This window comes from Pituophis catenifer, unplaced genomic scaffold, assembly GCF_029215685.1.
Source record: "Pituophis catenifer annectens isolate HBS135680 unplaced genomic scaffold, rPitCat1.0.hap2 SCAF_330, whole genome shotgun sequence".
NCBI classification, from domain to species: Eukaryota; Metazoa; Chordata; class Lepidosauria; order Squamata; family Colubridae; genus Pituophis; species Pituophis catenifer.
In genome coordinates this window covers 21,024-31,059 of record NW_027257210.1, presented here as the reverse complement: position 1 = coordinate 31,059, position 10,036 = coordinate 21,024, and positions in this window count along the sequence as shown.

Below are 10,036 nucleotides of genomic sequence, written 5' to 3'. Positions count from 1 at the left end.
CCCCACTCCAGGGGAAGGATACTGCAAAATCTCCATTCCCTCCCACTCCTGGGGAAGGATACTGAAAATCCCCATTCCCTCCCCACTCCTTGGGGAAGGATATTGGAAAATCTCCATTCCCACCCCACTCTGGGGCCAGCCAGAAGTGGTATTTGCCAGTTCTCCAAAATTTCCACTACCGGTTCTCCCAACTGCTCAAAATTTCCGCTACCGGTTCTCCAGAACCTGTCAGAACCTGCTGGATTTCACCACTGGTTTCCAGGTGCAATTCAAAGTACTATTTCTGTGCTTACACTTTCCTATGTAATCAGGAATGTTAATGGCTGCATGAGGGCTTGGTTCTTGAAGGCATTGTTTTTTCTATAATTACTGAATTCTTTTCATTTTATTGATTATCATTTATTTCAAGGGTCGCACAATTACATACAACTCTTGGTAGCTTTTAGTAGATTAAAATATCAAAATAGATGGAATAAAGCGTGAAATATGGCTGCACTAATAAATCAGGATCAAGTATCAAATTCAGCAGCATCAGTTCCACCATCTATATATAGTCCCTTTGGGACTGTTTTTCCCAAAGATCAACAAACTCTGATTGTTATAAAGTCCATTTCTTAAGGATGCAGGAGAAGCATTTTCATGCATAAATGGAATGTGGACAAAACAGTATTTTGAATTCTATGATTCAGTGAGTTGCCTCCTTCAGGCTCAACATATTTGCTGTTTGTTTATTTGTTTTATTAAATTTCTATAACTTAAGGTGGCATACATGGCAGCCAATTTGCTCCATAATGACCCAATGAAAAGGGGAATTGTTCTCGCTCACTCTGTCTAACCTTCTTCATAGGTATTTTAAGAGCTTCCTTTGCTAGGTAGACTCGAACCTACAGTATCTTGTACAACATATGAACCTCTAAATTCATCACAATGCAGTGTTGTGTTACATAATACCGTAGTACTTTAGTATTCTTCCTCAAGCCTTTTTCATTTCTTCCCACCACACCTTTTTATCTGTCCTTAAATGAACCAGGAAAGCTTCTTCTCATAGACAATGCTTTAATCATCTCTGCCGTCTTGGCAAACCAGTCAAAATATGTAAACTCATAATGGTGATACATTTTAATTTTCAAAATTGGCTTATCTTTTGGTGGCACATTTTTCATGTACAGGATTAAATATTTGAAGGTCTATTATCCACAGATAGTCTTATTCATGAGCATATATAGAATATATGGATACTTTTTTAAAAGCTGAAGAAAAAATTACTGAATATATTCATGGGCCCAATATCACAGACCAGATAAAGGCAGAAATCACAGGGACTTGTAGTTGATCTTATTATGATCTCAGTGAAAATGTGCTTTACAAGTCTGTTGCCTGCCCATGCACACAACTACTTGAAAGTATAAGGGAGAAGCTAAATAAAATTCTAGGAACTCCTCAGGGTCAAGATGAATGAAAACAGTAATAGGAATAATTTGTGTTCCAATGGCATCAATAGTCATCCATTCATAGTATACATGAAAAAATCAGGGTAGACATAATAGCATGTCATATTATTATGCAGTGGATGGTTTCATAAAATTGCTATCATGCTAAGATCAATTATCCAAGGTCTACAAAATATCTAGGAATTTGGCTAATGGCCAAATGTTCTTCAATTAAGGAAGATAATTATGACAAAATATTACAACAAATAAAAAAAGATTTAGAAAGTTGGCAAAATTTACAATTGTCACTTATGGGGAGGATTGCATCTATCAAAAATGAACATATTACCAAGAGTATTATTCTTATTCCAAGTTATACCAATAAAACCAGGGAAAACATGTTTTGAAGACCTAAATAAATTAACCACAAAATATATTTGACAAGGGAAAAAAAACTAGGATCAAATTAAAACTATTGCAGGACACCAAAGACAAAGGCTTTGCATTACCAGAGTGGGAAATATATTATCAGGCAGCAGCATTAATTTTGCTTAAAGATTGGATTGAACTAAAAAATAAAAGGATCTTGGCCATAGAAGGACATGATCTACAATTGGGATGGCATGTGTTTCTATGGGATAAAAAACATAAATCACACAGTTATTTCCAAAGACATATAATTAGGAAGGCCTTATTACGGACCTGGCAAAAATTTTTTAAAAAAACACTATACAAAAATTCCAAATTGGTTGTCCACAATGGAAGCGCTGAAATATCCAAATTTAACAGACATAGATAAAGTAATTAGGTATAAGGATTTGATAAAGGAACAGGGAGATTTGAAAACCAAACAAGAATTAGAAGACCAGGGTATAGATATAGACTGATGGACATACACACAAATTCAGTCCAAATATAGAAAGGATATAAAATTATATGAATTTCAAAACGAGCAGTAGGAATTAGATAGAATTTTACAGGGAAAAACTAATTAGCAAAATATACAAATATTTACTGAGATATAAGATGGAAGATGAGGTGGTTAAAGAGACATGCTGGGCAAAAAAATTTGGATACAGTATAGAACTGGAGAAATGGGAAAAATTGCAGGAAACAAATGTAAAATTGACAATGTCAGCAGCATACAGGGAAAACCAGGACAAGATGTTTTATAGATGGCATCTCCCACCGGCAAGACTCGCCAAGATGTTTCCAAATACATCACCGATTTGTTGGAAATGTAAGAAATCTTTTGGAACATATTATCATTTATGGTAGACGTGTGCATCTGCAAAAAAATATTGGACTAAAATCAAAAAGTGGCTTGAAGAGATAACTGAACACAATATAGACTGAAAACAGGAACTATTTTTATTGGGAATACTCTCCAGAAACCATACCAAAGAAATGCAATATCTAATTTTACACATTATAATGGCAACCAGGATAACATATACACAGAATTGGAAAAGCAACATTATACCAAAAGAGAAAGAGGTGATAAGTAAAGTCTTGGATTGTGCAGAGATGGACAAATTGACGAAAGAGATAAAAGAAAAAGATGAAATGGAATATTATTTAATATGGAATAAATGGTATAAATGGCTAGAGGTCAGGAATAGCAAGAAAGAAGGATTACTAATATGCCACTAAACAGACAATGTAAAGTAATATAAAGATACAATAATATGTATAACAGATAAAGAAATACATACATAAATAAGGAACAAGGGAACCACAAATATAAATATATGTAAAGATGAGGAGGGGAAAAATGTGAATTTTAGAAGAACACCAATATGAAATTGTTGTAAAATGGAAAATTTATGTTTTGCGTTTGTTTCTGTTCTTGTTTTTAAAGAAAAATTAATAATAAAAATTATTTAAAAAAAAAAGACAGCCATTTTTGCTTTGGCCCCCAACCTTTGGAATAGCATGCTTCCCAAAGTAAGATCAGCTCCCACCCTCTTGGCTTTCCTAAAACCTGGCTTTGCCAACGGGATTGGTACCCCAATGGGGGAACCCTATTTTGGAGGTGACAGTAGATCAGTAGAATATCTCCACCTGGTCTATACATCAGTTTTTTATCCATTTTAATGTTAATTTTAATGTCTTAGCTTTTAATGTCTGATATTTTAATGTTTTAATCCTATAATAGTTTATTCTGTATTTATGCTTATACTTATTGTATAAGTTGCCTAGAATCACTTGTTGGACAGTATAAAATATTTAATGAAGAAAGGGAAGGGAAGGGGAGGGAGGGAGGGAGGGAGGGAGGGAGGGAGGGAGGAAGGAAGGAAGGAAGGAAGGAAGGAAGGAAGGAAGGAAGGAAGGAAGGAAGGAAGAAAGAAAGAAAGAAAGAAAGAAAGAAAGAAAGAAAGAAAGAAAGAAAGAAAGAAAGAAAGAAAGAAAGAAGAGACCTCACAGGCCTAGAAAATTGCCAGACTCTATTGGAGTGCAGCTGGAAATTGTAAGGTAAGGTAACAGAAATCCCTAATGCCATTGTGTAATTCCATTTGATTTTTGATAGCCATAGGTTATCCCAAAATCTCTCTTTTCAACTAAATTACTTTCTTCCAGTGTGGCTATTACAATCCGTAACAGAGTTGGAAGGAACCTTGGAGGTCATCTAGTCCAACTTCCTGCTCACGCAGGAGACCTGTACTAGGGATTCGAACCGCCGAACTACCGACCTTTCTGGTTGACAAGCTCAGTGTCTGAGCCACCTAGTCAGGGTAGGTGGATGGAAACATCAATAGATGGATACATCAAGGTAGGGTTAGTAGTTCGATAATAGCATAGCAAATACAATAGATATGTCTATACATTCACAGGTTAGAATAAATACAATAATAAAAGCAATTTTATTATTGTAGTTTTAATTTAACAGTAGGAATGAAGAAAATTGCATATTATTTTCTGGCCAAATATTTCCTTTCTTGAAGTAAATATCTTTAAAGCCAGATAGTTGAAGAACATATGATACTTTTACGCTTTCCATGCTTTTTCTTCAGTATGAAGAATCAGTATGAAGCAATATATATGAGCAGAAAAAGACCCAGATATTTCTTATCAACAATTAGTTCCAGTTTGGTGTAGTGTTTAAAGCATCAGGTTAGAAAACATATTTGTTTGTTCATATTGTTAGATTTCTGTTCCATTTCCCCTCAAGGTCAGAGCCGAGCCCGGCACTGGGTAACGGTTTGGAGGACATTGCACGAGGGAATGGGGAGGGGGCGGAGGGAAATACCATCTGCACGTTGGCTGGGAGGGGCAGATATGGCGGGAGCAGGGGGCCACATCATGTGTTGGGGACGCGCACTCGCTGTCTGAGAGCAATTGCGCGCCCCGGCCCCCAAGGCTCCCCTCGGATACTAGGTGGCTTAGATACTCAGGACCTGGGCCTGCGATTGATGCTGTGCAATGCTAGGTCTGTGGTAAATAAGGCCCCCCTCATTCACGATCTTATCCAGGAGGGGGGAGCAGACCTGGCAGGTATTACGGAGACCTGGTTGGGACCGGAGGGAGGTGTCCCTCTGGTCGAGATGTGCCCACCAGGTTTCAGAGCATACCATCAACCGAGAGCCCAGGGGAGGGGCGGGGGGTGGCGGTTATTATTAAAGAAGGTCTTGGTTCGAGGGAGACCACTGTGCCTCAGATTGTCGGATGTGAGTCCCTCTTCGTGAGATGGGGTCATGGGGTTCAGATGGGCTTGCTGCTTGCGTACCTGGCTCCCTGCCGCGTGGCAGCAGCCCTGCCTGAGCTACTCGACGTGATAGCCGCGGTGGCAGTTGATACACCCAGACTTATGGTCATGGGTGATTTCAACTTGCCATCCGTTGGTGAAACGTCTGGGATGGCTCGGGAGTTCATGGCTTCCATGACGGCCATGGACCTGACCCAGTTAGTTCATGGCCCCACTCACGGGGGGGGGGACACACCCTAGACTTGATTTTTGTCTCTGGCCAGTGGTTGAGTGATCTTGTTATAGGGGATATAGATATGGAACCCTTGTCATGGTCAGATCACTCACTCCTTCGTCTGGACCTTCGTACCGCTACACCCCGCCGCAGGGAGGCGGACCCAATTAGATGGGTCCGCCCCAGGCGCCTGATGGATCCTGATAGGTTCCAGACGGAGCTTGGGCCAATTCCTGATGATCTGGCACACGACTCGGCCGAGGACCTAGTAGCTGCCTGGGACCGGGCGGCTGGTGGGGCCTTGGATCGAGTCGTGCCTTTGCGGCCTCTGACCCGGTGTCGATCCCTCGCGGCTCCTTGGTTCACCGAGGAACTGAGGGAGATGAAACGCCGGAAAAGACACCTAGAGAGCGGTTGGAGGGCCAGTCGCGCTGAATCTGACCGAACACTGGTAAGGTCGCATATTAAGACCTACCTAGTGGCGATAAAGACGGCAAAGTTCAATTACTTTTCCGCCTCTATTGCGTCATCAGGGAATCGTCCAGCCGCCCTGTTCAGGGTAACCCGCTCCCTGCTCCACCTGGGAGCGCGGGAGGATCCCTTGGAAGGCAGGGCGGAGGATTTCGGACAATACCTGCATGACAAAATCGCTCAGATCCGGGGGGACTTGGACTCTGACTGGGTAGATCAGGGCAGGGTGACGAGGAATAGTCTTGAGAATGTTATCTGGGAGGAGTTTGATGCTGTGACTCCCGATGATGTGGACAGGATTTTGGGGAGACTTAGTGCGGCCACATGTTTACTGGACCCGTGTCCCTCCTGGTTGATACTGGCCTCCCGGGAGGTTACACGAGGCTGGCTCCAGGGTGTTATCAACGCTTCGTTGAGTGAGGGTTACTTCCCCGCGGCCTTGAAGGAGGCGGTGGTGAGGCCTCTCCTCAAGAAGCCGTCCCTGGATCCAGCAATATTGGCCAACTACCGTCCTGTCTCCAACCTTCGCTTCCTGGCGAAGGTTGTTGAGAGTGTGGTCGCGCGACAGTTCCCGCAATTCCTGGAGGAAACATCCTATCTGGATCCGTTCCAGTCTGGTTTCAGGCCTGGGCACAGCACGGAAACGGCATTGGTCGCGTTGGTTGATGATCTCTGGAGGGCTCGGGACAGGGGTTGCTCCTCTGCTCTGGTCCTGTTAGACCTCTCAGCGGCTTTTGATACCATCGACCATGGTATCATGCTGCACCGGTTGGAAGAGTTGGGGATGGGGGGCACCGTGTTACGGTGGTTCTCCTCCTTTCTCTCCGACCGGTCGCAGTTCGTGTTGGCAGGGGGGCAGAGGTCGACCTCGAGGCCTCTTATATGTGGAGTGCCTCAGGGGTCGGTCCTCTCGCCCCTCCTGTTCAACATTTATGTGAAGCCGCTGGGCGAGATCATCTGTGGCTTTGGGGTGAGATACCATCAGTACGCTGATGATACTCAGCTGTACATCTCCACCCCAGGCCACCCCAACGATGCCCTTGAAGTGATGTCCCAGTGCCTGGAGGCTGTACGGATCTGGATGGGGAGGAACAGGCTCAGGCTCAACCCTTCCAAGACTGAGTGGCTGTGGTTCCCGGCATCCCAATATGGTCAGTTGACTCCACCACTGACCATTGGGGGTGAGTCTTTGGCCCCCACAGAGAGGGCTCGCAATCTGGGAGTCCTCCTGGATATGCAGCTGTCCTTGGAGGAACATCTGACGGCTGTAACCAGGGGGACCTTTTATCAGGTTCGCCTGATTCGCCAGTTGCGGCCCTTTCTTGGTCGGGATTCCTTGTGCACAGTCACTCATGCCCTCATAACCTCTCGCCTTGATTACTGCAATGCTCTCTACATGGGGCTCCCCTTGAGGAGCACCCGGAGGCTCCAACTGGTCCAGAACGCAGCAGCGCAGGTAGTGACGGGAGCAGTGTGGCGCTCCCATGTAACACCGCTCCCGCGTGAACTGCACTGGCTCCCGGTGGTCTTCCGGGTGCGCTTCAAGGTGTTGGTTATCACCTTTAAAGCGCTCCATGGCATAGGGCCTAGCTATCTTCGAGACCGCCTACTGCCACCGACGACCTCCCACCGACCCGTGCGCTCCCACAGAGAGGGCCTCCTCGGGGTGCCATCAGCCAAACAATGCAGGCTGGTGACCCCCAGGGGGAGAGCCTTCTCTGTGGGGGCACCTACCCTCTGGAATCAGTTGCCCCCTGAGATAAGGAGAATCCATGACCTCAGTGCCTTCCGCCGTGCCCTTAAAACTTTCTTTTTTCAACAAGCCGGGCTGGCTTAATTTTCTTTTTAAGGGTTTTTTAATTGTTCTGTTTTGCTTATCGTTTTAATTAATGGGGCCAAATCTATATATATTTTTAAATGTGTTTTAATATTTGTATCTGATGTTTTTATCTGGCTGTTCACCGCCCTGAGTCCTCAGGGAGAAGGGCGGTATACAAATTCAAAATAAAATAAAATAAAAAAATAAAGGCAGCATAGATAGCACTTTCTCCCCACCCACTCTGTCTCCTCCCACAACAACCCCATGAACCTGAATCTCCTCAGTCGTATTATTATGTGTTCAACTCTGAATACTTTCTTAGCCTTCTTCAGTTCCTTTTCATTTCTTTCCATCTCCCAAGTGAGACACTGCCAATTTTTTTAGATGGCCACCGTCCTCTTTTTACCTGTTCTTTGGACTCCAAACTCCACATCTTCAGAAGAGGCTGGTGTGTATTTTTAAAATATTTTTGTGGCAAGGGTCTCTCCCTCAATGTACCTAAATCTGTTGATCTTTTGTTAAAAATACGAGTTCAGAAGTGAAGATCTTTTCAGAATTCATGTGAAGACGTTTAAGGGTTTTTCTTTTAAACTTGCACAGTAATGCATATATACTCACATGCATTTTGACTAATTTGTTGCAATTCAAATTATGCAACAGCGAACTCTTCTACTAAGGGAGTAGTAACTTTTTGTTTGCTAATTATGGTACATCTTGTTCTAATAGGCAAGTGGATAGAAAATGTGCCTTTGAGCTTTCATTTCATTTCAAAGCATTTTCTTCCTATTGGGTGCCTGAAAGAATTAGTTCAAGAGTTTGTTGGTTGGACTTCCTGTTTGCTCTCTGTCGCTGCCAGACAGTCCCTCGGGACTGCCAGCCCCGTCGCCTGTAAAGAGCCGCCTTTACATCTGAAAGGCGGCTCGAAAAACTCCATTTCCATAAGGAAATGTGAGACAGAGCAGGTGAGGGCAGGTAGAGCTCTCTGCGAAGCCCCCAGAGTTTCTTTTTACTCTTGGGGATGAAGCAGATGAGGCTCCCTATTTCCCTCGCCGCCGCTCCGGGCTTCGGGAGACCTCTGCCTTTTTGCAGAGCCAGGCAACGAGAACAAGCTTTTTAGTGAAAATTAACAGATTGTTTAATCAAAGAGGATGAGATCTGGACCTGGGACCCTAAATCGCAAGTATTTTCATTGACTTTATAAATGATATTGAAGAAAGGAAAAAAGAAATTTAAAATGGCGACTGCCGAGGCTTGAGAAGGGAAAGCTGAAAGAGAGAGTCCTTCCGTTTCAATAGTTTAACAAGCCACAAAGTAGCGGAATAAATACTGCTGGCTACAATTGAGAAGAAAAAGTTTTACTTTTATGTTTCTTTCTTCCTGGAGATTTGATATTGATCTTGTTTGGAAAAAAGCTTTCTTTTCTTAAAATAGAGTTTGTCTGTGTGGAAGGATGGCGTTTAAACTGACAAAGCCAGACAAACAAGCAGCGGGGGGGATTCCCCCATTTATAAACTATGTGAACAAGTTTCAAGCCTACAGACTCAGAAAAATGATTTTAACTTAATTGAATTTCTCTTGGAGGAGATGGTAAGAAGGGATGAGATTGTGAACCAGAATCTTGAAAAATTCAAGCAGGAAATTAAAGAATTGATACAATCAAAGTATGACAATTTGAAACAAAAGATTATAACAGTGACTGATGCCTTTTGCAGAACTATTTATAAAGATGGATGATAATATTAAGTTATTAGAGTCTAAAATGGAGGAAGTTGATGACAAGATTTATAATTTGGATAATAAAATACAAAGAATTGAAAATGATTTGATAAATACTCAAGACAATAGCTCAGAAGAAAAGTTTAAAATGGAAGTTGATCATAAGACTTGCAATGTAGAAAATATAAAACAACGGATTGAAAAAGAAGTTTTAATGATGCAACACAGGTTCACAGAATTTGCGATCAGAATGAGAGGAGTACAGGAAAATAATAGGGATGATTTAAGGAAAATATCTGCTGAAATTCTGGCTGGGATTTTAAAGGTTCATCCTGAGGAAGTATTTTGCAGGATTGATAGAGTCTACAGAGTAAATTCTTGGATTGCAAAGCAAAGGCAACTGCCTAGAGATGTGGTGATTTATTTTACAGACAAAGAAATAAGAAATGATATTGTGCAAAAATCTTTTAATTCTACTTTACAACTGTATGGAAGAAAGATTTGGATATATAAAGAACTACCGCCTAAGATGCTAGTAGATAGAAAGAAATTTGGATTCCTGGTGACTGAGCTTAAAAAACAAAATATTTTATTTAGGTGGGATGTTCCAGTTGGAATAATATTGAGATATCAAGGAGAAAGATACCAATTAAATACTGTTGAAAAAGCGGAAGAATTTT